The sequence below is a fragment of the Dermacentor silvarum genome, chromosome 7 (assembly GCF_013339745.2).
Source record: "Dermacentor silvarum isolate Dsil-2018 chromosome 7, BIME_Dsil_1.4, whole genome shotgun sequence".
Lineage (NCBI taxonomy): Eukaryota > Metazoa > Arthropoda > Arachnida > Ixodida > Ixodidae > Dermacentor > Dermacentor silvarum.
This window is the reverse complement of record NC_051160.1, coordinates 96,263,473-96,291,002: the sequence shown is the minus strand read 5'-3', so window position 1 is coordinate 96,291,002 and position 27,530 is coordinate 96,263,473. Positions and strand designations below refer to the sequence as shown.

The 27,530-nt window shown below is 51.0% G+C and overlaps 1 protein-coding gene across 1 annotated transcript in view; it reads left to right on the top strand.

The window, feature by feature from the left end:
• The window catches only part of LOC119458294 (uncharacterized), a 67,933-nt gene that overhangs the window by 23,440 nt on the left and 16,963 nt on the right, over positions 1-27,530 (top strand). The window lies entirely within an intron of this gene.

Below are 27,530 nucleotides of genomic sequence, written 5' to 3'. Positions count from 1 at the left end.
CGCAGCAGCCAGTGTCTCTCGATCTTCTTTTCTTTCCTCCTATCCTTCCGTAACAGGACCCCCGGGTGCTGAAGCGCCGTCTCGGCGCATGTCAGGCGAAGAACTGCGAACTAAGTATGGCTTCAACCGCGAAACGTGCACGATGTCAACTGGCGTCGGACTTGAGGACGGATCAAACTGTAACGGCGAGATCTCGTAATTGACGTCGTTAACTTGACGTAGGACTTCATAAGGCCCTGTGTAGCGAAAGATAAGCTTCTGGGAGAGACCGACACGACGACATGGTGACCAGAGAAGCACCCAAGAACCTGGGGCGAACTTAACATTGCGATGCCGCCGATCATACCGCTCTTTTTTTATATCCTGCGATGCCAATAGACAAGATCGGGCGACTTGACGCGCCATGTGAGCGCGATAGATGACTTCACGAGCGTACTCAGTTATAACACCTGGCACAGAAGGTAGGATGGTGTCAAATGGCAATGTAGAGTCGCGACCATACAAAAGATAAAAGGGTGAATATCCTGCGGTGTCATGTCTGTACGAGTTATACGCGAATGCCGCGTAGGTCAGCGTGGCGTCCCAGTCGCGGTGATCATTGGAGACATACATCGACATCATCTCTGTGAGTGTTCGGTTGAGACGTTCCGTAAGACCGTTCGTTTGTGGGTTGTAGGCGGTGGACAGCTTATGTGCTGTGGCACAAGAGCGGAGGAGGTCGTCAACAAATCGAGACCAGAACGAGCGGCCGCGGTCGGTAAGTAACTGTCGAGGTGCACCGTGGTGGAGGATCTGCGACGTCAGTTGCGCCACTAGTCGGCAACGCCTTGGTTATCGCGTAGCGTGTCCCGTAATCGGTAGCGACGGCGATCCACTTATTCTCTCTAGTCGCCGTCGGAAAAGGGCCAAGCAGGTCAAGGCCTACGCGATAGAAAGGTTCAGAGAGAACTTCAATTGGATGGAGTCGTCCGACAGGTGGCAGGGGAGGTTTTTTATCGCAACTTGCTGACACAATTCGCAAGTTGCGACGTAACGACGCACAAAGCGGTAATGTCCCGGCCAGAAGAACCGCCGTCGTACGGGGTCGTATGTGCGCAAAACTCTAAAGTGTCCCGCCGTTGGTGCATCGTGAAGTTGTTCGAGAACGACGGATCGTAGATGACGAGAAAGGACAAGGAGAAACTCAGGGCCCTCAGGATTGATATTGCGGCGGTAGAGGATGCCGTCGTGCCGCACGAACATGCGGCACGGGCCGTCGGTGCTGCCAGATTTGAATCCGGCGATGATGGCCTGCAAGGACTCGTCGCGCTGTTGTTCAGCGCGCATGGCGCACATGTCACTGAAAGCCAACACGCAGGTCTCCGGATCATGTGCAACACGATCAGGAGAATCCACGCGATGACGAGACAGCCAGTCAGCGTCCTTGTGCAGACTTCCAGACTTGTAGATTACAATAAAAGAAAATTACTGGAGCCGCAAAGCCCTGCGACCAAGCCTTCCGGTCGGGTCCTAGAGGGAAGACAGCCAGCAGAGGGCAAGGTGGTCTGTAATGACCGAAAACGTGCGGCCGTAGAAATATGGCCGGAACTTGTTGACAGCTCAAACTAAAGTCAAGCACTCGCGCTCCGTGATCGAGTAATTCCTCTCAGAAGGTGACAGCAGGGGGCTGGCGTAAGCTATCACGCACTCGGTACCATTCTGCTGCTGGGCGAGGGCAGCACCGATGCCATGGCCGCTTGCGTCAGTGTGGACTTCGCTCGGTGCAGATGGATCAAAGTGGGTAAGTATGAGAGGGGTGGTCAGAAAGCCGGTGAGAGCGGCGAACGCGTGAGCCTGCTCCGTGGCCCATGAGAAAGGCGTGTTCTTCTTTAGAAGATCTGTCAAGGGGCGAGCAATGTCGGCGAAGATTTTGACGAAATGTCGAAAGTAAGAGCACAGGCCGACGAAGCAGCGCATGTCAGAAGCAGAACGAGGCACAGGGAAACTACGAACGGCGCAAACTTTGCCCGGATCTGGTTGTAGACCCGTTGCGTTAACGAGATGTCCCAACACGGTAATCTGACGGTGCCCGAATTGACATTTCGTTGAGTTCAGCTGAAGGCCGGCTTTTCGGAAGACCGCAAGAATGGCAGCGAGTCACATAAGGTGGCTGCTGAACGTGGGAGAAAAAACAATAACGTCGTCAAGATAACAAATACAGGTGATCCATTTGTAGCCTCGCAGAAGAGAGTCAATCATTCCTTCAAATGTCGCAGGAGCATTGCATAGGTCAAAGGGAATTACTTTGAACTGATATAAACCATCAGGTGTTATGAAGGCAGTCTTCTCGCGGTCCATTTCATCAACAGAAAGCTGCCAGTAGCCGGATAGAAGGTCAAAGAACGTGAAGTATGTAGCTCCGTGCAAGCAATCCAGGGCGTCATCGATGCGTGGTAATGGGTAGACGTCCTTTCGCGTGATCTTGTTTAAATGGCGATAGTCGACGCAAAAACGCTAGGTACCATCTTTTTTCTTCACAAGGACGACTGGCGAAGCCCATGGACTGGCTTATGGTTCGATGACCCCTTTGCGGAGCATTTTGTCAACTTCTGATTGGATTACTCTACGTTCAGCATGTGATACACGATAATGTGGTCAAGACAGCTGACCAGCAACAACACGCAGCAGCCAGTATTTCTTGATCTTCTTCTTTTCTTTCCTCCTATCCTTCCGCAACAATATACTCGGTGTGACACAAAATGCGTTCGAAATTTTTAAAACAAGGGACGCTGAGATAATAAAATGAATTCCTTAAGATTACGTTTACCGCAGTCGCACACATTTAGATTTATTGCAATTAGTCATTAGACAAGCAAGTATGCAATTTGGATAATTAGCTTTCGAAAGAAAACAGCCACGCAGTTGAAGCGATCCATACAAGTAGTTCAGAATTATTCCCAGAAAAAATAAAAAATATGCTTCCAACTTTTACAGCATAAATAGTTTTAATACTATAAAATTTCACCGAAGAAAGCAAAACTGAAGAGAGAGAGAGAGAAACAACTTTATTTAAATAAGATCGTGCTTGGTCACTGTGGGTGGAGCCCCTCTTCCAGGGCGCCACTGGCTATTGTGGCGCGCCGGGCCTGGTCGAGGGTCGCCAATTGGCTTCCCAAGTCCAGTTCGGAGAGTCGCGCCTCCCACGACCAATTGCTAAGTGTATCGTCAAGTAGCGGCGAGACAGCGTCTGCCGGACGCTGCGTGCATTGGTATGTGATGTGTTCTAGTGTCGGGGTGGAGTCGCACCATGGACATCGGTCGCTGTGTTTCTTAGGAAATATTTTGTGCAGTCTATGTGGGTAGGTGTTTGTCTGTATTCGGCGCCAGTCCCTCGCCTGTTGCCTGTTTATCTTAGGGTGAGGTGGAGCTTTGGTTCGTCTTCCTAGTCATTGTGCCTGAAGTATGTCTCTCGGTGTGCTGCCGGGTGTCGGAGAGGGGTCCAATCGAGCGGTATGTATCGCGGCTCGGCCTGTTATTCCTCGAGCCAGACGATCCGCCCGTTCGTTGCCTTCTACTCCGGTGTGCGCGGGACACCAGGTTATCCCGTGGTCCATTTGGAGGCTTGGTCCTAGTATGCGAAGGACCCCGGCCGATAGAACTCCCCGAAGGAAGAGCCGGCAGGCGTCTTGCGAGTCTGTGAGTATATAAGCCGACTGGCTCTTGGCCTCAGCGTCTCGGGTGGCTAGGGCTATGGCCGCGGATTCCGCCGTGGCTCTTGAAGTCGTGCGTACGGACGCTGCTACATTCGGTCTCCCCCGGTTTGCCGCGACACTCACATAAGTAGGAGTCGCTGTCTCATCTCTGGGGTATAAGCCCGCGTCAGTAAAGTATGTGTCTGCGTCCTCCTGCCTTTTGCGCGGGATGGCTGCTCGGGCTTGTCGCCGTTTCACGTGGAAGTGAGGGTTCATGTGACGTGGGATGGGGTTCACATGGATTCTTGTTCGTAGATCAGGTGGCATAAGTATGGTCTCGTCTCCGCAGAACTGTGGCGTTAGAGGGTATCGTAGTCGTGCTAGCACGGAGCGCCCCTGGGGTGCTGCGTTTAGTCTTTCGCGCTGGGCCATGAGTGTGGCCGCGGCGAGTTCTTCGTATGTGTTCATCATGCCCAGCTCGCTGAGACGGTCACTGCTCGTGTTTTCGGGCAGGCCGAGTGGCGCCTTGCAGGCAATCCGGAGCAGTCGATTTTCTTGGTCGATGTCAGTTTGTCGGGCCGCTTGGAAAGGAAGAGCGCAAGTGATTCTGCTTATGACGAAGGTCTGTACTAATTTCATAGTGTCTGTCTCCGTCATTCCCTCTCTGCTACGTGCTATTCTGTTAATGAGGCTAGTAACACTCGAACCGTGCGCTTGAGTTTGGACAGGGCGATGCCGGCACTGCCCGTTTCCTGTATATGCATTCCGAGCACTCGCAGCTGCTGGACTTTTCGGATGGGTTCTCCGTCTAGAAGTAGTTGTAACGGCGGAGCTCTGTTGGCTCGGGTTCTTGGTGGTCGAATATGAATGTATTCTGATTTGCTGGGTGCGCATTTCATGCCGGCATGTTTTGTGTATGATTCGACCGTGTCTATGGCGTGCTGAAGTGTGTTTTGTCTGTCCCCGTATGAGCCTTTGGTCGCCCAGAGTGTAATGTCGTCGGCGTAAATTGCCACGCCGAGGTCTTCGTCTTCCTGTAACTGTAGGGCGAGCTTGAGCATTCCAATATTGAATAGGAGCGGAGACAAAATTGCACCCTGAGGCGTGCCGCGGCCCGACAGTTCATATGGGAGTGACCGTGACGCTCCGAGCGCAATTGTTGCAGTGTGGTCACGCACAAAGTCCTGAATGTAATGAAATGTTCTTTCTCCGCATCCGACGTACTCAAGGACTTCTAGTATTGCGGAGTGAGATATGGTGTCAAAGGCCTTTTGAACGTCAAGGGCGAGCAGGATTCTGTCTAGGCTGCCCGTGGGAGGCGTGAGGACCTCGTCCTTTAGCATGATGGAAGACGTCCTGTGCAGAGACTCCCGTGCGAAATCCGAACACCGAGTCGGGAAGAAGGCTGCTACGCTCGAGGTGATTCTCCAGCCGGGTGTGCACGACTGTTTCAAAGAGCTTGCCCATGCACGATGTTAATGAGATGGGCCGCAGCTGTCCGATCTCTCGTGGCTTACCAGGTTTTGGGATCATGATGATGTTGGCCGATTTTCATTGAGCTGGTAACCGACCTCCCTTCCTCCAGACCTGATCGTTGAACAAATGCACAAGCTATCCGATGGCCGTCTCACTAAGATAGCGAAGCATCGCATTGGTGACGTAGTCTGGTCCGGGTGCTGTGTTCCTTTTGAAAGTCTGCGCGGCTGCGTAAAGTTCTGCGAATGTGATGGGGGCGTCTAGATCTTCGTTGGCTTCCCCATGGTATTCTTTGGGTGCTGCTGTAGGTGTTTGAGCCTCACCGGTGTAGGTGGTGTTGAGTTGTGGCAACAGCTCAGTCTCCGTCCCTTGGTACTTTCTTATGAGCCGCCGCATGACATTAGCCGTTTCCGTGCGCGTACTGGTCGAATCTAGCATGCATCGCAGTATGGCCCATGTCTTCTTGGTGCTCAGTGTGCCTCTGAGGGAGTCACAGAAGCTGTGCCAGTTGTGTGTAATTGAGTGTTCGAGCATAGGTGTTTGCCTCTTCCGCCAGTCGGTCGATTCGTCGCCTTAGGTTACGGTTGTGGCGCTGTCTTTTCCACCTCTTGCTGAGACTTCTACGAGCTTCCCAGAGATGGGCTAGGTGGTTGTCTATAGCCGGCGTGTCTGGTGTGGCTTGGAGATCCTTAGTGGTGGCATTATAGAGTTTCTTTAGGAAATTACTCCATCCTTCTGCCGTAGTGGGTGTCGAGGGGGCTGTCTGCTGGCGTTCCCGGTATTTCTTCCAGTCCGTCAGCCTGGCCGTCCCTAAGGCTAGGCGGACCTTTGCCGTGTTCACCGTCGTACATAGGATGTAGTGGTCGCTGCCTAAGTTTTGCTTGAGGTTACTCCAGGTAACACCGTTGTCATTGTTGATAAAGGTTAGATCCGGCGTAGTGTCCCGAGTCACGCTGTTGCCTATCCTTGTAGGAACTCCCAGGTGTGTAACCAGCAGTAACTCGTGGGCCTGGGTGGCGCTGAGTAGATTGATTCCCTTGCTCGTATCTCGCCCGTACCCATACTCGGTGTGCCATGCATTAAAATCACCAAGGAAAATCAATCGGTCCCGCTTTGAAAGCAGTGGGGATGCGTGGTTCAGGATTGTCAAGAAGTCGGCCTTGCGTTCGCTAGGGGGACTGTACGCGTGCACTAATACACATTTAGGGCGTCCTTTCTTGACCGGCCAAATTGTGACTATTTGATGGTGTTTTTCGACCCCCGGTATTACGGTCGTGGTTATGGCTAAGTCCTTCCTTGCCAGTGTCGCTACATCTGGGTGATCAAGGTTGACGTAAAGACGATAACCACCGGTGGGTTTCGGTGTTCTCCTGACCTCTTGCAGGCAAATGAGGCCGGGTGGGACTAGCGCCGCCTTTATGTATAATGTGAGTGTAGCGTGTTTGTTATGTAGTGAGCGACAGTTCCACTGCCAAATAGCAAGATTCTCTTGTTTTCTGGATGCTCCGTTAGCCATGTTGGGGAGTGCCCGAAGTTGCTTCCTCAGTCTCCGTGGTTACGATGCATTTGACATACGGCTTATCGTTGCCAATGCTAGAATGTCGCTTGCGGGTCCTCTTGACGCCTTGAAGAGACTCATCCACATGTTGCTTAAGTTCTTGGAACTCCTTGTACATAGGTTGTATCTGTGTCTTCATATGTTGCTGTAGTTCCTCTTTCATCTGAGCGAACATGTCGCCCATTTGCTTTGTGAGTGTTGTTTGTAGCTCCGCGAAGAATGTCGCTGGTGAAATTGGTGATTGTGGTGAGGTTTGTAGAGGGACCCTCGCGTATTCGAGGTCTTGTGGGTGTTGTTGCTGCTGTGTAGATGGTTGGGGTTTCTGTGATCCTATCAGTGCTGTTAACGATTCCACCTGGCGTTTTAGTATTTCAAGTTCATGTTTGTTCCTGTCTAAGTTAGCTTTGAGTTGTTTGTTTTCCGCGAGAGCACGCTTATATTCTTCACTCTGTGTGATGGATTTGGTTGTGGAGAACGCGACCCCCGCCCAACTTACCTGTGCCAGTGTCTTCTGGGGAGCCCCAGCACCATGCGGAGGGGTTAGAATCCCTGTCAGCTTCTTCACCGGAGTCCGGGAGCGCTCACGATTTTGTGTCGGTTCGTCTGTCTTGGGTAAAGCAGGGGCAGTCAGCTGCGGCGATCTTGAGCGGGATCTGCTTCTAATTGCTCTGCTGCGTCCTGTCTTATCCTTGTAGTATTGTTCTTCATCCTCCGAGAAGAACCACCGTGGTTGTTTGGCCGCCTGCTGTCGAGATGTTCGAGGTGTACGCTGTGGTAACTGTTTCAGTCGCTTGTTGCAGCTTCGATCCCCGGTGGGATGAGCCCCCCCCCCCCCCCCCCCCGCACGAGGCACACTTAGGTTCACATGGCTGTCCGTCGGTTGGATTTGCAAGTCCACATAGTTTGCAGATGCGGCGGTCGGGGTTGGGGCAAACATACGCACGATGCCCTTTGTCGCGGCATATCTTGCATACTTGAATCGTGGCGCGGAAGGGGTGGCACAAAAGTTCCCCTCCCTAGTAGTAGACCGTCTTAGGTAGTATGGGCCTGCAAAAGGTCAAGGCGGCACTCTCGGTGTCACCTATCATGCGTGCCTGCACGAGCTCTACTCCATGCGCGCGCACCCGCATATTTGCAAGCAAAGACTCGGGTGCGGTGTGTTGCGGAATTCCGTGAACCACCCCTCTTAGCGCGTCTTCTCCTGTCGCCGCATACACTTTCACGGCGTATGCATGATCATTGATCGTTAGGTTTCGTATACCTCTTGCTTTCTCAGCCACTTTCTGGTGCTTGGTGGAAAAAATAGCTATGTTAGATCCCGGGTTCATTCGTAGGATGAATTGGTCCCCGGAGAATTGGTGTTGACAAGCTTCGATGACTGCTGTCGCAAGTGTGGGTGTTACGATGTTTCGCAGTGGTAGTCCCTGGTGCGGTCTTATTATGATTTTAAGGTCGTCTTTCGGCAAGGGTGGGAGTTTAGGGAGCTTTTCTTTTGGTCGTCTCGTGGTATTGGTTTCCGAAGAGTGTTTGGGTGCCGCATTGTCGCGTTTGCGTTCCAATGCTTGTTGTTTGCGCTGACGCAATGTCAAAACCGTCTGCCAGTCGGCTCCAGTGTCGAGCAAGCTTGAGGGTTGAAGGTTTCCACTCACCTCTTCGCGGTGGTTGTGCACGATTTTAGGTGTGCATGGTCCCGTTAGATCCATTCGGTCGTCGTTTTCGACTGGACGAGATCGTGTTCCGGTGAAATCAGAGTCTTGCGTCCCGCCTGTGGCCATGGTTAGACCAAACTCCGGAGCCGGAGCCCACGCCTCCGGCGCAGCCGCTACCGCCGTGCCAAGCTGGCGGTAGGCCTAGCAGCCTCGCCGCGTGGTACTGGCCTGTGTCAAATGGCTGCTCCCCGTGAAGACGTTCCACGGCCGAAAGGTCGGTCTCCACTGATTCTTCGTAACTTCACGGCTCCGTCGGTCTGCGCTGTCGATGGGTCACGATTAGGTTTGCCACCGCAAAATTGAAAAATGCGGAGCTCAACGCGAGCCAGTCTCAGCCGAAGAACGTACCTGTCCCGTATTTAGTAGACGCCCATCTATGAGTGATGTTATTTCTCACCCCTCTCTTCTGTATTACCGAAGTTTTCTCTTTTTCTTTGTATAATTATTTTTTGTTACCATGAGATGCTTGTTGTGTCGCTCCTAAATGCGTTATTTTTACATTGTCCCATACATTGTAATCTGATTAGTATTCGTTTTTTCTACTCTTTTTTGTATCGTTATCTGTATTTATTAGTCCGACCCCTCTGTAATGCTTCATTGTAAGCCCTGAGTGTACTATAAGTAAATAAAGAATGTAAAGTGAACGAAAAAAAGGGTAGTATCATCGGCGTAAACTATGAACTTTGTATGTCTACTAATAATTGTGATATCGTTGATATAAAGATCAACCCAGTTTATTGAGAACCATGCCCGCACAATTTTGGCAATACATAAATCACAAGTCCCAATTCAAGACACCTACGCTATAGGATAAAAACGGTGACGTGCTGTTCATTGAAACCACAAGCGAACTATTAACAAACATTTTACACAAGTATTCACAAAAGAGGCTGCACTACGCGAGTTACCCGATGACGCTGACCCAGTAATACATCACCAATTCCAATCGACTATAATAAGCGAAGCTGTTGCTGCACGCGCAATCGAGAGACTGCCGCAGAATAGTAGTCCTGGCCCTGACGGTATCAGCAATAAGCTGCTTAAAATAACATGCGACACATCAGCCACTTTATTAGCACGTATATTCCAGCAGTCCTTGGAATCAGCTTGTCTTCCCAACGACTGGAAGATAGCGCACGTCATTCCGATATTCAAGTCTGGCGTAAGCACGTGTCCTAACAATTATAGAACTATCTCGCTGACCTCAGTTTGCTGTAAGCTGTTGGAACATATCATTTACACGCACGTAATGTCCTGCCTAAACGATAACAATCTGCTGCTTGAACTACAACACGAATTTAGATACCAGAAGTCCAGTCAAACACAGTTATTTGAACTAGTAAGCGATCTTCATGACTCCTTGCAGGCTTTGCGCTACGTTCATGCTATATCTGTAGATTTATCAAAAGCTTTTGATCGGGTGCCCCACAGGATAAGAAGGTTCGTAAACTGCAACTTCACGACAATACCACGTTTGGATCGAAGAATTCGTGCGCAGTCGCTTTCAACACGTCCAGATTAGAGATCACATTTCTAGCTGTACTGCAGTAATATCGGGCGTACCACAGGGGTCAGTATTACGGCCGCTTATCTTCTTACTTTACATAAATGATATAGCTAACAACATAACTTCTGGCATACGCCTTTTCGCCGACGACTATGTGATATACAGGCAAATAACTAACCCGCTTGACGGAACACGCCTACATAACCTGCTTACACGAGTGGGGCATACTGTGGAAAATGGACATATACATAGACAAAACAAAGCTGGGGCGATATTCTGTAAGAGTCTACTTAGTGGACTGTCCATTTCGGCGACCGTCGATTCGCTGCTGCTTGACGTGCAGGAAGGAGACTGGCTGGTACCTTCCTGCACGTCAAGCAGCAGCGAATCAACGGTCGCAGAAATGAGCAGTCCACTAGGTAGACTCTTACAGAATACCGCCCCTGATAACTTTTTCTACCCTCATTAATACTCCTGCAAATACCTATTCGATTAATAACAGTATAATCGCAAAAACACAGTCCTTTAAGTATATGGGTGGGCACTTCTCGCCTAATCTAACGTGGAACGTTCATATAGAGCATATAACAAGTAAAGCCTTTGAAAATCTAGGCTTCTTAAAGCGCCGTTTGTTTGCTGCCAATCCCGAAATGAAGCTGCATGCCTACACAACGCTGATTAGGTCAATATTAGAATATGCTTGTATAATATGGCATCCAAATAGCGTTGACCTTTCAAGCCAGCTTGAATCTGTGCAGAACAAGGCAGCCAGGTTCATTTTATCTTCATATTCATCTTAATAAAGTGTAACGGTGTTGAAGCGAAGACTTCATCTCCATAATCTTGACACAGGACGCAGGATATCTCGTTTGTCATTTTTACTCCATGTAGCACAGCAATACAGTTTTTGCAACTACGAATATTCTTCCGGCGCATGATATCTCTTCACGCAGAGATCATCGTCTTAAAGTTGAGCCAATTTTCGCAAGGACGTTGAAATATCAGAACTCGCCATTTGTATTGTCAGTAAAGAAGTGGAACGATCTGGCGGAACAAATAGTTACCTTTACTGATATATCGTCCTTTAAAACAGAATTGCTGATGTATTTTGATAGAATTGACACGCAGCAACCCTAACCTCGTCAATGTGCATGAAGTCGATATTTTATGTAGTATACCTCTTGATTGTAAGATGAGATCTCTTGCACTTTCCTGCTCTGATTTGTAAACGCTCCATTTCATAGCTTTTTTTGTACTTTGCCATTTTCATTTGTATTTGCAACTTTGTTGTACACTATGATTGTATAAAATCCCCCCCCCCCTTTATAATGCCCTCCGGGCTTTTAGAGTATTGAAATAAATAAATACATAAATAAATAAAAAGTAAATAAAATAGGTCCAAGTACACTTCGCTGAGGAGCATCTTGTGTTAATGTTCCTACTGATGACAGTTTAGATCCAATAGCGACGCACTCTTTTTTGTGTTGAAAATATAATTGCAAAAGTTTAAGGGGGATCCCGCGAAAGCCGTAATGATGTAATTTTGCAAAATAGGGTTTCGTAGTTAATACAGTCGAAGGCTTTGCAAAAGTCTATGAAAATGCCTAGTGTTAGCAATTTACTCTCGAATTTATTAAGGATTAATTCTTGCGTTAGCAGAGATAGCTCTATAGACATTCTATGCCGGAAACCAAACTGCATATCTGATAAAATAGTGTACCTATCACAAAATGACGCAATTCTCTTGCAAATAAATTTTTGATGCCCTTCGAAATCACAGGAAGTACAGATACTGGCTTATAATTTGTTCACTCGTTCTTGTTTCCGGGCCTAAACAAAACTATCACTATTGCGTCCTGCAGTTTCTCGGGAAAGACGCCACTGGATAAACAAAGATTAAAAATGTCAGTAAGCGCTTGCAACAAAAGGTCAAGCACACATTAATTGGGTATAATAATAGTCCATTTACATCGCGTGATATACTGTTTTTTAACGACATAAAAGCCGAGTATACCTTTCTGGTGTTGAAGCTAAACATTTCGACAGAATTACCTGTCTGGTTGGGAAAATTGATTAAGACTTAGAGATTGACTCCAACCAAAAAGGAAATTTACTAGCCCGACGTTTCGGAACCAGTTCGGCTCCTTCTTCAGGGGGTATTCTTCGGAGGTGGCGGTGTGCTGCTTTTAAAAGGTCCGTCGTGACAAAGGAGAGGAAGGGGGAGAGAGCCTATAGGTGCGGAGACACTTGGCAGGGCACCTGTTCTAGACTGACAAAATAGGTGGTGGAGAGGGGTGGGGGGGGGGAGGGGGGCTTCGGCGTCGCTGGTCGGCTGGGTTGACCGATGCTGGGCGCCCTTTAGTCGCGGGAATGCGTTGACGAGGGATAGGGGGGGGGGGCGGGGCGAGTTGTTTTGGTGTTGCTGACCTAGAGCGGGGGGTCCTTTCTTCCCTTCGTCGCGTCTGCAAGGCCATGAACATACAAGGAAGGAAGATTGCCCTTCACGCGGTTTATATTACCCGCCGTGTTCTGAATGTGCCAAGACAATCTCTAAGTCTTAATCAATTTTCCCAACCAGACAGGTAATTCTGTCGAAATGTTTAGCTTCAACACCAGAAAGGTATACTCGGCTTTTATGTCGTTAAAAAACAGTATATCACGCGATGTAAATGGACTATTATTCTTCCTTCCTTGTATGTTCATGGCCTTGCAGACGCGACGAAGGGAAGAAAGGACCCCCCGCTCTAGGTCAGCAACACCAAAACAACTCGCCCCCACCCCCTGTCCCTCGTCAACGCATTCCCGCGACTAGCCTTTTTCGCCAGTTTGTCTCTGTTTGAAGGATTTGGGTTTCTTGGAAAGAAATCTTGTGGTCGGCGTCTTCGGAATGTTCGGCGACGGCGCTGCGTATTCGGTTGAATGTTCTGACGTCGTTTTCATGTCGCCTGATTATTTCTTTTCGATTTTTGGTTTCCTCGATGTACGACGCCGGACAGTCGGCACAGCTGATTTTATAGACGACGCCTTGAGCTTTTTCTTTTGGTGGATGGTCTTTTGGTTTAGGAATGAGGATATTCAAAGCGTTCATCGGTTTATGCGCGACTTTGAGGCCTTCTTTTTTCAATATTCGGCTGAGAGCTTTGCTGGTATCTTTGACGTATAGGATAGACACTCGTTTCTGTGGTCGAGGGGGAGGCAACAATTGGAGCTCTCGTAGTTTGTTTTTTTCTTTTTTGTTGTCGGGTTGTTTTTCGAATGAATTCCGTTGTGTAGCCGTTCCTTTTGAGTTCGTTGAAAACCGTTCTCCTTTCTCTCTTTTGATCTGATTCCAATGTGCAATGAGCTTCGACTCTTTTCAATAAAGAATTTACGACCGATGCCTTGTGGTTTGCCGGATGGTTGGATGAGAAGTGTAGGTAGTGGCCTGTGTGGGTTGGTTTCGGGTCGGTTTTCGGTTATCGGCAATCTAAAATTCTAAAAACCTAGATGTACAAGTTACACGAACCAACGGCAATCTAAAATTCTCAGTCTACCGAAAACCAACCAAGGAAGTTTATTTTCTTTTCATGGTATCACTGTTTTCTCTTTTTGTCTCTGTTTGGCGGCGCAGTCAGATGTGGCCCGGTGCCGCGGCGGAAGCCGCGGTGGTGGGTGCCGACGCGAAGCGGCGGTCGTTGGTGTGTTGCGGAGTGCAGCGTATCAACACCCCAAATAAATAATAGTGCTAATAGTCAGGTAGACTGCTCCCTCCCTAATAGTGAGATTATATTTGGATCATCAAAATAGTGATGCCTTTATTTAGGAATACCATCGATCCTCTTAACAGCAGCCACAGTTGTGCCTAGTTACCACCAGCCCAGCGTGTCCTCCGTTCCAACGCCGGCGCAACGCCTGCGGCATTGGAACGCCGCCAAATAGAGAGCCAGTGCCATCCTCGTCACCCTCCTTTTTTCTCTCTCGCGTGTGCAATCATCCGCGGAAAGCAAAATACGCGGTCGGGCGAATGCGTCCGCTCCTCAAGGAAGACGCCAAGACCATAATTCGTCCCAGGGGCGGGGTCAACGTAGCCAGGGTCGGAGCAACGACCGTTGGCAGAGCAATAATGCCATGGCAGGGGCCGACGTCATCTGCCCGAACTTGCAACAGAACATCGCGGTGGTCAGCACTCCTACGAAGTCTGCGCCTACGAGACTGCTCCGCATTATACGCGCAAAGGAGTGATAAGGGGTATTTCGTTGGGCGACGGTCCGGGGGCCCTAGAGCGGAACATCGTTAACGAAAGGACCCGCCTGGCGTTGGGGGGCAAAATGATCAAGAACACGGGAACAATCGTCATGACTTTCGATGGCTTGAAATGCCGAACTTAGTGCGTTACGGACCAGTGTTGTTGCGATGCTTCTTATACCGCAAACAGACGGACAATTGCTACGCGTGTGGCAAGCTGGGTCATCGAGCCGACGTATGCCCTACCCCGGAGGCCGTGACGTGCCGGTGTGCTGTTGTGTCGAACCCGGACGATCGGCACCGATGTACTCCGAAATGCAAGCTGTGCGGGGGACCACACGAGACAGCAGACAAAGTGTGCCCAAAGCGATATCCAATCCCGTACGTCGTGAGGAAAAATTGGGAGAAAGCGAAAGAAGCTTCTGGAAACCAGACGTCAAAAACGCCACCTGGCAGTGCGGTGGGGGCGGTCGGGACCGCCAGCCTTCGGCGCAAGAAAGTAGGGGGTGCACCCGCTCTAAAGGACGCTCCCGTTGATGAACTGGATTCAGATCCCGCTCTAGGGGGCGCTCCAGCTCCCAGCGCCGAGGAGGAGGAGGACGTGTCCGGTTCGAGAGGTCCCAGTCTCGGGATCGCCAGTCAACCTGGGCCGAGCGAGTTCGCAAAGGCACAGGTAACGCGGGGTTCGCCGCCAGAGCACAGCAAATAAAGCAAGAGGCTTGCACAACTCGAGCGTGGTAATAGGATTATGAGAGACACGATAGCTAGCCTCATGGCTGAGATCGCGGAAATTAAGAAGGTAGGAGGTAAACAACCTGCCGCGGGAGATAGGCAGATGCCACAGCCGGCGGATACACCTATGGCTGAGGAATGCGAGACGGTGACGCCCGCCAAAAAGAGGGCCATATTTAGCAGGACACGCCTTCGGGTAGGGCTCAATCGAAAATTCGCGAAATGCCCTCTTCCCTAAGCAAGAGCATGAAGCAGCAAAGCGAGACGGCCTCGCACCTTCATGTCTGTATGATGGCCATGGAGGAGGGATATAAACAGCTATTTTGCAAGATTGAGTGTAACATAATAGCCACCGGAACACGCGCTGATGTGTTATCACTAACAGATTGCATATGCGGCGTGTTACGTCTTCACTAGGTTGCTATAAAAGATGAGTGTGTAGGAAATAAAGGGCAGTGTTTTTCCGGAGTATCAAGCGTGCTGTTTCGCTTCGGCTGCCCCCCGCGAGTTGGCTATGACAGTGGCGACGAGGATGAAAGTGTGATCTGCTGGTGCTGCCTGGAAATTCCCCTGTTGAGGCTGTGTTCTCTACCGTATATCAGTTGAGAATGCCTGGAGTCGGCAAGCTTGAGCCGTTCGACGTGGGAACAACCAGCTGGGATGAGTATCAAGAGCGGGTAGAACAATTTTTCATAGCCAACGACGTCGAAGATGAAAAAAAGCGAGCAGTACTTCTCACCTGTTTGGGGCCTGCCACGTATTCATTACTGCGGAACCTGCTGTCACCGTGGAAGCCTTCAGAAACAAGCCTGTCAACGATCCTTGACGAACTGAAGAAGCATTTTTCACCGAGACCATCGGAAGTGGTTGCAACGTTCAAGTTTAATTCAAGAATACGTCATTCTGGTGAAACGGCTGGGGATTTTTTCGCTAGCCTGAACAAATTTGCTGACGATTGTGCTTTCGGCACGTTCCGAGACAGAATGCTTCGTGACCGCATTGTGGCAGGGATCAACGACCAGGCAACGCAGCGACGAGTGTTGGAGTCAACAGATTTGACCCTTGTTACCGCAAAGAAGACAGTTATCGCGATGGAAGCGGCGAACAAAGATTCTCGCGCGCTGTCAACGGCCATGCCAATGACTGTTGCGCCGACGAATGCCGTGTCACGTGATACAGGAAAACAGAAGCATAAACCTGTTTCATGTTTCCGCTGCGGAGGCGAGCATCTGGCGATGCAGTGTCGACATGCAAGTAGCGTCTGTCACAAGTGTCGAAGCAAGGGGCACCTGGCGCGAGTATGCAAGGGCAAGGCAGTTACAGTTACGAGAGCAAGCGGTTCAGCGTTTTTGTCCCGGAAGCATCAGTCAATCCATACCGTAGATGACGAAGAAAGCCGCTCTGAGACACCGGCACCGCAAGTCTACGAAATGTGGCAAGTGCGTGCACCGGCTCACGATGGTAGCCCGTACCGGGTTGAGGTCTCCCAGAATGGAATTTCACTCATTATGGAACTCGAAACGGGAGCAAGTGTGTCTGTCGTGTCGGAAGAGACCTTTCACCGCACATTTCCGTCATGTCGCCTGGAACCGTCAAGCGTCATGCTGAAAGGTTACACCGGTGCGCTGTCCCCGGTGCAAGGCAGCCTGCCTGCCACTGTAAGACTAGGAAACCATGAGTGCCGGGACGTGTTGTACGTCGTCCCAGGACACTGCCCGTCCCTGATGGGACGTGGCTGGATGAAATGCCTCGGAATTGAACTGCGCAATGTGATGGACGTTAAGGCTATCACGTCGGTTGAGGGACTCGTCGCTGAGTATGCGAGTGTTTTCGACGACGCGTTGGGAACATTCAAGGGAGTGTCCGCGAAAATAACAATCGAAGACAACGTGAAGCCCAGGTTCTTCAAGGCTCGTCCTGTTCCGTTCGCAATGATTGACCGCGTCAACGAGGAACTGATGCGCATAGAACGAGTTGGAGTGCTGCGTCCAGTTAAGACTTCGGAATGGGCTGCACCTATCGTGCCTATCTTGAAGCGAAGTGGCCAGATTCGGATATGTGGCGACTTCAAGGTCACTGTTAATCCCGTGACAGTGCCTGAAAAGTACCCGATACCACGCGTTGAAGACCTGTTTAGCCATCTTAGCGGTGGCGAGAAGTTCAGCAAGTTGGACTTGAAGGATGCGTACTTGCAAGTTCAACTGGACGAGGCATCCCGCAAGCTGGTGACAATCAACACACCAAAAGGACTGTACCAATACACGCGTTTGCCTTTTGGCGTCACATCTGCTCCTTCAATTTTCCAGCGGGAGATGGAAAACCTGCTACAAGGGCTCAGACACGTTGTGGTGTATTTCGACGACGTTCTTGTGACTGGACGCGACGACCAGGACCATCTAACAAACCTGGGCCTAGTTCCAAGCCGACTGAAGCAAGCTGGGCTTAAATTGAAGCTTGATAAGTGTGCCTTCCTGGAACGGCAAGTTCAATACCTGGGTCACGTTGTGACGGCTGCGGGGTTTCAACCCAACCCTCAAAAGGTAGAGGCTGTGCTGAAGGCCCCTCGACCCAAAGATGTCAAGGCATTACAGAGTTACCTAAGCCTAGTCAACTTTTACCGCAGGTTTCTGCCGGGGATGTCTAGTGTGTTGCATCCCTTGAACGAGCTGCTTGTGGCCAAGGTGCCTTAGGAGTGGCGTGAGGATCACGAACGTGCTTTCCAAAGGAGCAAGGAGCTACTTGTTTCAGCAGCAGTGCATGGCGCATTATGACCCCAAGAAACCCGTGGTTCTCGTATGGGATGCGTCACCGTACGGCGTTGGCGCCGTTCTGGCCCATAGGGAAGACTCGGGACTGAACGACCAATCGCATTTGCATCACGAAGTCTCGCGGCAGCCGAGCGGAACTACAGTCATCTCGACAAGGAGGCTCTTGCGCTCATGTATGGCGTAACCAAGTTCCGACAATACCTCTGGGGACGCGAGTTCGAGGCTATTACGGGCCATAATTCCATTACTGGGCTTGCTGGCTCCAGACAAGCGCGTGCCTGAGATGTGTTCACCGTGTATCATGCGTTGGGCGCTGATGCTTGGAGCATATAACGACAAGCTCATGTACCGGCCGGGAGCAAGCATTGCCAACGCGGATGGTTTGAGTCGCCTACCACTACCAGTGTACGCTCAACCTGTGGAGAGCCCAGCGGAAGTTTTCATGCTGGAGGCTGCTTATCTTCGGGTACTGCGGTCGACTGTAGTCGCGGAAGCTACGTCCAAGGACTCAACCTTAGCGAAGCTACCAGATGCCTTATGGTCTGGAGCTGATCTACGTGACCCCGAGTTCAGGTTCTACGCAGATCGAAAACTTCATATGAGCGTGCCAGAAGACTGTATACTTCTCGGATCGCGGGTGATCATCCCAAGTGCATTGCAGGAAGAAGTGTTGCGACTCCTTCATGAGGGGCACCCTGGAATGACCAAGGTGAAGGCTATCGCCAGGAGTCACGTCTGGTGGCCCTCGTTGGACGAGGACATTACTGCTGCAGTTCGCCAGTGTCAGGTCTGCCAAGAACACCAGAGGGTTGCGCGGAGCGATGATGTCAGGCCGTTTCCGGACAGACCATGATCTCGCCTTCATATTGACTTCGCTGGACCTTTGAATAACCGCTACTAACTGGTCGTTATCGATGCATTTTCAAAGTGGATAGAGGCCGTGCCTATATCTACACCATCGGCAGAGGCAACTATCTCGTGCCTGAGGGTTATGTTTGCCACTCACGGATTGCAGGTGTAGTGGTGTGAGAGGAATTCGTGTAGTGGTGTGAGAGAGGATGTAGTGTTCGTGTGAGAGGAATTCAGAAGCTTCCTGCATCGAAATGGCATCAAACAAGTACTGACACCTCCATACCATCCAGCGTCATACGGGGCTGCAGAACGGGCAGTTCAGTGCATCAAGTCAAAGCTAAAGAAATCGACTGAAGGGAGTTTCATGCCAACTTGCTCGTATTCTTTTCAAATACAGGATTACACCCCACGAAACTACCGGGTATCATGGGCCGTAAGTTAAAGACTGCTCTAACCTTGCTGCATCCAGACATGAGAGCTAATGTCTTGCTGAAGCAGCTCAAGCAGAAGATTGTCCATGATGGTGGAGCTCGAACCACGCCGCCCGCAAGACGCGGAGACTACATCTACGCACAGAATTTCCGTTCGGGGCCAACCTGGATGCCAGCAAGAGTGCCTGACAGAGCCACCGATAACATCGCTGATGTCGTTTTTTCAGACGGTAGGTGTTGGCGGCGCCATGAAGAAAACCTGCGACCGAACTTCGCCCCATTTAGTGCGCCTCCTGGACTGCCGCCTGCGCGACAGACTTCTTCACCGCCGCCAGGGTTACCGCCTGTGCAACAAGCTTCGTCAACCACGAAGTGCGTGCCGGAACGGGCGGGTGTGCAACCGGCTCTGCAACTAGTTCCGCTAGCCAGCAAGTGTGAGTCGGAGCAACCGAATCCCGTTGCTGAGCCGTGTCTTGAAACATGCAGCGAAAGTGGAACAACAGTAACACGCGATATGGTTGTGCCTACTACCCATGACAGTACGCCAATGCTGCGAAGAAGCACGAGGACAAAAAGACCAGTTGTGCGTTTCTGACCACGAAGGACGCTAAACTATCGTTGTTTCTCTGTTTTTGTTTGTTGGTGGGGAGGAGTGTAACATATGGCCACCGGAACACGCGCTGATGTGTTATCACTAACAGATTGCATATGCGGCGTGTTACGTCATCTCTAGGTTGCTATAAAAGATGAGTGCGTAGGAAATAAACGGCAGTGTTTTTCCACGGTATCAAGCTTGCTGTTTCGCTTCGGCTGCTCCCCGCGAGTTGGCTATGACAGGGTTCTTAGGGTGTTCTTAGATAATGTAGTAGCTCCAACTGTGGTGCCCAGGGCGCTGTCACTCCCGGCGACGGCTTTAGCCTCAGAACGTGAAGGTTCCTCACAAGACCAATTCAGCAACGCAGCTGCAACATCAGCAACATGATCACTGTGCAAACTAATTCATTCAGAGTATGGCAGTGGAACTGCAGGGGGTTTGTGCACAAAAGGGCCCCCTTGCAGCAGTTTATTCGCTCGCACTCAGAAAAGGCTCAAGTAGTACTCTTGCAGGAAACACTAACACAAACACTTGCAGGAAACAGCGTCGCGCTGCCCGGCTACCGGTCTGTTGCGAATCACGAAGAAGGAAGAGGAGTGGGTGTACTGATCAGCAACAAGCTTACCCACGTCATTCATGACCTCAGGTTGACATCGAGAAAGGTCGAGCACGTCATCATAGAGATCATTCCCGGCTCGGTCAACAGAGAGAGCCTCATTGATTTGAATGCGTACAGCAGTCCCAGGTATCTGAGGCAACGCTTCTGAGCGCTTGTCTCCAAAGCTGCACAGCTCGCGAGAGGCGCCCCCCGGGTTGTGGCGGCAATAAATCTGGACCTGATGTTGGTCACGGACCCTGCCTTCCCTACCAGGTGCGGTATGTCATCCAGCAGGGACACGCCTCCGGACCTCACTTTCGTCAGGGGAGTGGCAGAGGTTAAATGGACAAACCTTAACGTGGACTTTGGCAGCAACCACTACGTCTTGGCCACCGTCCTTCGGATCGAGCAGAACGGACAACACAAGTTCCGGTTCACCGACTGGGACAAGTTCCGCAATCTGAGAGAGGAGCGGACCGAGGAAGAGAGGCCCGGCCTATAGCGATGGATTGCAGAGACTCGTGAAGACATTGAGGGCGCGACCAAAGAGGTTAGCACAGACCTCCCGGTACAGAAGATGGGCAGCAGGCTGGCGCACCTACCCGAGGCCAAGCAGTCCCTTCTGGCCAGATGGAAGCATCAGCGGCTCAATCTAAGGCTCCGCAAGAAGATTGCCGAGGTCAACAGAAGCACCGAAAAGCACTGCAAGGTCCTATCCAGGCAGCAATGCGATGAAGGTTGTAACTCGATTGACAGTCAGATGCGGAGCGGGGGGGGGAGGGGTCCTGGAACCTCCTAAACATCTGCTGGACTAGACCAACACCAAGTCCAACCAGCGGTGCACGCTGGGAAGAGCGCTGCCTGAGCCCAGGCAAGAGTCCTCGGACGATGAGGTGATGGAAAGGTTCATCGAGAAGTACTTGCCGGTAGGGTCGGGTCCGGTGTCCTCCGTCCCAGAATATGGGGGCGTCGCGAACCCCGAGCTTTATGCCGAGTTTGGTGTCGAGGAGATCCGGCGGGCCCTGGTGCGGATAGAGTTAAAACAAGGCACTTGTCTTGAGCCACATATCTTGTCTAAGGTTGGACAAGCACTTCCACGACTACATCCGATCGTTCCTTGTGGACAGAGAAGCCACACTCTCAGGGCGGAAGACCCCGTTTCGGACTCGGTTAGGCTGGGTTTCAGAGGGACGCCACAAGGGTCTGTCACATCCCCGAAAACAGCCTTACCATGTTCGGTCTGTTGAGGAGACTCTCCGAAGTCGAGGGTAATAATCACACTATTTATCCAGACGACGTCACCATTTAGTGTAACAGAGGCAGCGACGGACAGGTGGAGGCTGCGTTGCAGGAAGCGATCGAGATCACGGAAGAATATCTTAAGCTGACCGGCCTTCGGTGTTCCTCTCGGAAATCATAACTGCTCATTTACAAGCCCAGATGAAGGTGGCCCAAACCGAAAGGCTGGAAGCCTGTAGAGGACGTCGACATCATGTGATGAGCAGGTTCTTTTGTGTTAATGTTTTCTGGCGGTTCTCTGAGGCGGAGCCTCCCAGAACCCAATCGAGGACAAAGCCGTTTGTGGAACGCACACACAAAAAGTTTAATGTAACTAGAACGAGAAAAAAACCCCCCATAAAATAAACACTGAAAAAGAACTCATAATACAACACACATGTGGCTAGAACGCTTACTGATGTCGGGCAAGTTCGGGCAGGCTGCGGGTGTGCGTATGCACTACAGTCTCGACGCGGCGAAGCGGAGACGACGAGAGAAGCGTTGTTGGTCTCACCAAAGGTCGCTGTCGGAACGTCGTACAAGCTACCAGAGCGTGGCAGCTCTGGCTCGGTGGGAGAAGACAGGCGGCTCGGCAGCACGAGCCGACGGTGGTGGCGTTCTGGTCGGGCAGCTGATCGTGGCACTCGGGCTCGTAGCCCGACAGCTCAGGTTCTGCCCACGGACGCAGACGCTCACCGGCCTCGGGCAGCAGCAGTTGACTATCGGGCAGGGTGGCGATGCCCGGGAAGGCAGGCGGCTTGGCAGCAGTGGTTGACGGCGGCGGCGTCCTGGCCGGGCAGCTGGTCCTGGAGCTCGGGCCCGTAGCCCGACTGCTCTCGTTCTGCCCACGGGCGCAGACGCTCGCCGGCCTCGTGCAGCAGTTCTCGAATGGATGGAGTGGCGGCGCCCAGGAATGGGTTGGCAGGAGGCCCCGGCCGGGTGAAGTCCTGGTGGCTCGGGTCCGGAACCCGACGGCCGTCTTCAACTCCCGATCCGGTGGCCGACCTTGTCCTGGTGCCGCTTCTGGAACTCCTCCCCCTACTGCCAGCGCGGCTCCTTTTTCTGCTGCTCTGGTCGATTCGTCGATTGCTCATTGGCTCCTCGAGGCTCCGTGTTCTTTTGTGATTGGATTGGCTTTTTCTTCTTTTGATTTCTTTTCTTGTGCCGCGTGTTCACGCGCCGGACGGTCTTCGGCGTCGTCGTTTTCGGCGCGGCGCGGTAGAGCGGCGCGTGCTCTCCTTGTCGTCTGCTTGTTGTTTGAATGTACCGCACCTTGTCGCACACCACAAATATCACCGTCGCGCACCACACATCACACATCACTCTACGGACAAGTGAGGACGGTGTCATCCCCAGGGTGGACTTCCTCCGGGTCCTGAGTATGACGGTTTAATCGAACGGCTGCAATAATGTGACGTTGTCTAAACTAGCCAAGAAAACGGACAATGCCATCAGACTGAGAAGGAGAGTTGCCAACCGACAGCAGGGTCTTGGAGAAGACAATCTTGTGAGACTGGTGCACGCCATTGTGATGTGTCAGTTTACCTACGTGGTGACCATGCACAATTGGCAAAAGTCGGAGAGGGACATGCTCAACACGTTGAACAGGAAGACTACCAAGAGGGTCCTCGCCCTCCCCATGTACACAAGCTCGGCGAGACTGGTGTGTCTCGGCATGCACAACACGCTGGAAGAGATTGCGGAAGCGCTGGAAAGGGCACAGTACGCCAGGTTGTCCACCACCCAAGCGGGTAAGAGCATCCTGCGGGAGCTGGGGGTTCCTCCGGCGGAAATCGAGCCCCGCTTCTTTGGTCTCCCTCGGGAACAGCGGGAACGCATTGTCGCCACTCCAATTCCACTCAACGTTCATCCCAAACACAACGTGCGTCGGAGACGAGCTAGGGCCAAGGCTCTCCTGGACATGGCTCGGGAACAGGCTCAGGATTGTAGTTTTGTTGATGCTACCCGGTACCCCAACGGGACGGCGTTCGTAGCGGTGGGCGTCGATCACGTTCGAATCACGAGCTCTGCGACTGTTCAAACGAAGTCGGCCGAGGTGGCGGAGCAGGTGGCCATAGCGCTGACCCTGCTGGACGACAGAAGGACCGCGATCTACAGCGACTCGCGGGCGGCTCTCCGAGCTTTCGCCAAGGGCACCGTTTCGGAGGAGGTCCTGCGCATTCTGCGGGGCAAGGACATCAAGCCGCACACGGTCATCTGGTTTCCCGCACACATGGGGCCGATCGAGGGCGCCCCGCCATACCTTAACGAGTCGACCCACAGAGCTGCACGAGGAGTCGTGGACCGCGTAGCTACTAGGTGGAGCGGCGCTGATGTTATGGGCAATCGGGACACCCCCCCCCCCCCTCATATAACGAACTTACCGAACATTTTTACACGGTATGGAGACGATATCCTCCGCCAAATAGAAAACTAGGCAGACCACAGGCGTTCACACTGAGATTGCTGCAGGTCGGGGCATACCCTAACCCCGCACTGTTACGCAGAATCTATCCAGGGATACAATCCACCAATGTTTGCGAGCTATGCTCAGACCTAGCTGACTTGGAACATATGCTCTGGCTGTGCCCCGCGTTACGCAACGGCTACGGTGTCACGTCGTCCAAATGGGTGGCTGCCCTTATCAGCCCCGATCTTGAAGCACAGCTATGGTCCATCGGGCCCGCGACGCAGTAGAGAGGCTCGGCCTTTCTGCACCGATGTGGGAGCGGCCCACTACATGCTTACGCGCGTTCCAAATTACCTTAATAAAGGTTTACCATACCATACTAATGTTTCCAGTAGTTGGAAAGTGCGTTAAGCAGAAGGAGTAATATGCTAACCCAAACAAACTTAATTTCTTTCAGCATAGTTAGTGGTAACGGTATTTATTTGCAAGAAAATAGTGGAAGGGGTGCTTAACAACTGAGAACGATAGCGCATGGTGAACCACTGATCTTCAAGGTAAACCGCTTCTCAGGAAAATAACGAGACTTTTGGGGTCAGAAAATGTTTTCTACTTGAAACCCCAAGTTACTTGAATTGTGAGCGAAATGTGATATTTGCATTTAAACACAGTGCCGCTTTGTCAACGCAAGATTTTGCGCATGAGCCCTGCGATCGTGCTTCATTTCCAATGCTGCGTACATTCTCATTTACTGGCTCGGCACGGTGGTTTATCGCCGAGCCACGAGATGGTATCCCTGCCCGCGAGAGGTGGGGTCATATGGAAAGCAAAAATATATGTACGAAGTAAATTCTGAGATTTTACGCGCCAAAACTGCCTAATTATTGTGAGGCACATAGTCTAGGACTCCGGAATAATTTTAACCACCTGAGGTTCTTTACCGTGGACCTAAATCTAAGTACACACAAGCGTGTTTGTAATTCACCTCCATTTAAATGCAGCCGCCATGGAAGAAGTCGAATCAGCGACCTCGAGCTAACCAGCACTTCGCTAGAGCCCCTGGGCGATCACATGGGAATGTGAATAGAATATACATTTAATATGCAAGGCTTTTAACAATAGGAACAAAACACAGGTGGTAATCAGAGAGCGCCGTGCTACGTAAGCACGTAGTCAGATCACGAGCAAACGCATGGAAATGCTGCAGTTCTAGCCGGAAAGTAGCAGATGACAAAGGCGAGTCCTCCCTCTGACATCACGGATGATGATGAAGATGATGATGATGATGATTTAACGACATCCGCTTTAAACGGGGTGGTGACTAATAGTCACCTAGCCAGCTTTACTTAATCAGGTATGCTATACAAGTTTTTATCTAGAATTTTTTATACATTTCATTGATCTTTTTTTCTCCATATCTACTCTGTGCAGCTACATATGACTGTAAGATGAAATCAGGTCTTATTAATCTCTTCCCTGATTTTTCTCCGCCAATATTTTAAACGTCTCTTGCTTATCTCGACTGCTGACCGGTTGATGTGTACGTTCACTTTAAACAAAACGCTTCTGGAAAGTCTACCTTACAAACGGTGCTCACTGGGTGAATCCTTTCGCATTTTATTAGGATATGCTGAGTGGTCTCGGGATCTTTGCTGCAGCATACACAAGACTCATCTATATCCGAATATTTGCTCCGGTATGTTTTGGTCCTTAGGCAACTAACTCGAGCTTCAGATAGCAAGGTACTGCCCTTTGTGCTTTCGTACGGTGTTTCCCTACTAATTTCTGTCCTCTAATTCTTCTAAATATCCATGGTCCTTGGTTCCATTTTTCGCATCGAATTTACTGTCGCCATTTCTCTCACTTTCTGTCTGATTGCTCCTGGTTGTCTATTTACAGTTTAAATTATCCTGTACTTGGTTGCCAACTTTCTTAACCTCTTCCTCCATTCTGTGTCCACGCTTTTCAGGTACAGATAGTTGCATACTTTAGCCGCCCATTTATTTTGAATAATGTTGCCGAGTCTTTCTTCAAAAATTATTTTCCTTTGTGCTTCTCTGACTTCAGAAGAAGCCCAAACCATGTCGCCCTGCATTGCCTCATTTGTGCTTTTACCATTGGCTCCCAAAGCCAACTGGACTACTGATATTTGGTTAATTTCCAACTCCGACAAGATATTCTATTTAAGCATAAAATGGTGCTTCCGAACGTTAGCACTGGCACCATTACTCCTTTCCAAATTCCAAGCAACACCTCATGCTTACTGTGGCGTCACAGTGCTCTGTGTTTCATTATTGCTGGATTACGCTTCCCCTTTATTTTCAGATTATTTTAGGTGGGTGCTTGAGTATTTCTTTCTTTCATTTATGTATGCGCCAAGTGTACTTATATTGATTGACTATGGGTTTGACTTGCTGTTGAATTGACACCACGTAATTACTCTTATATTTGACCAAATCATAATCCCCGATTTCTCTGTGCTAAACAACAGGCCTAAATTTGTCGCAATGGTGCCACAAGTATTCCCAAGTGCCTGCAAATCTCTTGTATTGTCAGCTAGTAGCACAATGTCGTCCGCATACATCAGTCCAGGGACCTTCTGTTGCACGATTTGTCCATTGCGCATGTAGGTTCAATCAAACCCCAATTCGCTGTTTTCCAGTCGTCTTTCTACGCATTCACATAAAGCGTGAACAACAATGCAGACAGAGGACATCCTTGCTTCAGTCCTTGGTGAATTCCCACCAATTCATTACCTTTTCGGCCTTCCCATACAACTTGCACTCGATTGTCTCTATATATCGCCCACAGCAGCTCCACGAAATCGTAACCTGTGCATTCGTGTACATCAACAAAACTGCCGAAGGTGCCAAACCTGTGCGAGGCGTCGTGACCATGATCACTCCTCAGACAATTGCAATGGCACATTACATTGGGCGAACTTCCACGGCGGCCACGCAGCTTACTCCCGATCTTGTCCCACAAGGAAAAGGAAAGAATAAATCATAACTGTGAAAGTAAAACTACTTATTCAAGGAAGCGCAAAGACCTCCCATACCATTATCCGCAGCCCCAAGTGCTTCGATTGCTGATGTAGTCAGAAATGAACTCCAGCAGTCACTGAGAGTTCCTGGGCCGCCGCAGCCTCAGCCGGATACGATGACATATGCCGCCATAACCCACCGTCACGTCCCCACTCCGCGCCCACACCAAGGCCCAATGACGCCGCGATTCCGTCACCAGACTGCCGCCATCTCGCCCGCCCGTCGACCAGCGCAACGCTCGGAGGAAGACAGATACTTGGCGCGCCCCAGACCACCAACTCCTCTGCTTCCACTGCGGGGAAGCCGGCCCCGTCTTCCGCCGGTGCCCATACCACAAGATGGGATTACGAGGGTTCGCCGTGAACGCATCCAGCCCGCAGCAATGTGAACGTCCTCATGATGTCGCCGACAACCTCGCCGCCACTCATTGTACATCCCGACGAACATCCCGTACGCCGCCGCATCGCCGGCCATACCTGGAAAACTAAAAGGAACAACGGATGGAGGTGTGCTTGCTGTACATGGAAATGACGAAGATCCTCCGCCACCGACGAAGGCGCCGAAGAGACTATCTTGACGATCCAACAATACGCCGTCATCCCGACGAAGCCTGGAAGCAAAGAATGCACCGAACGAAAATCTGACGACTCGACGTGCCAGTCACACGTCAGCGCGACGCC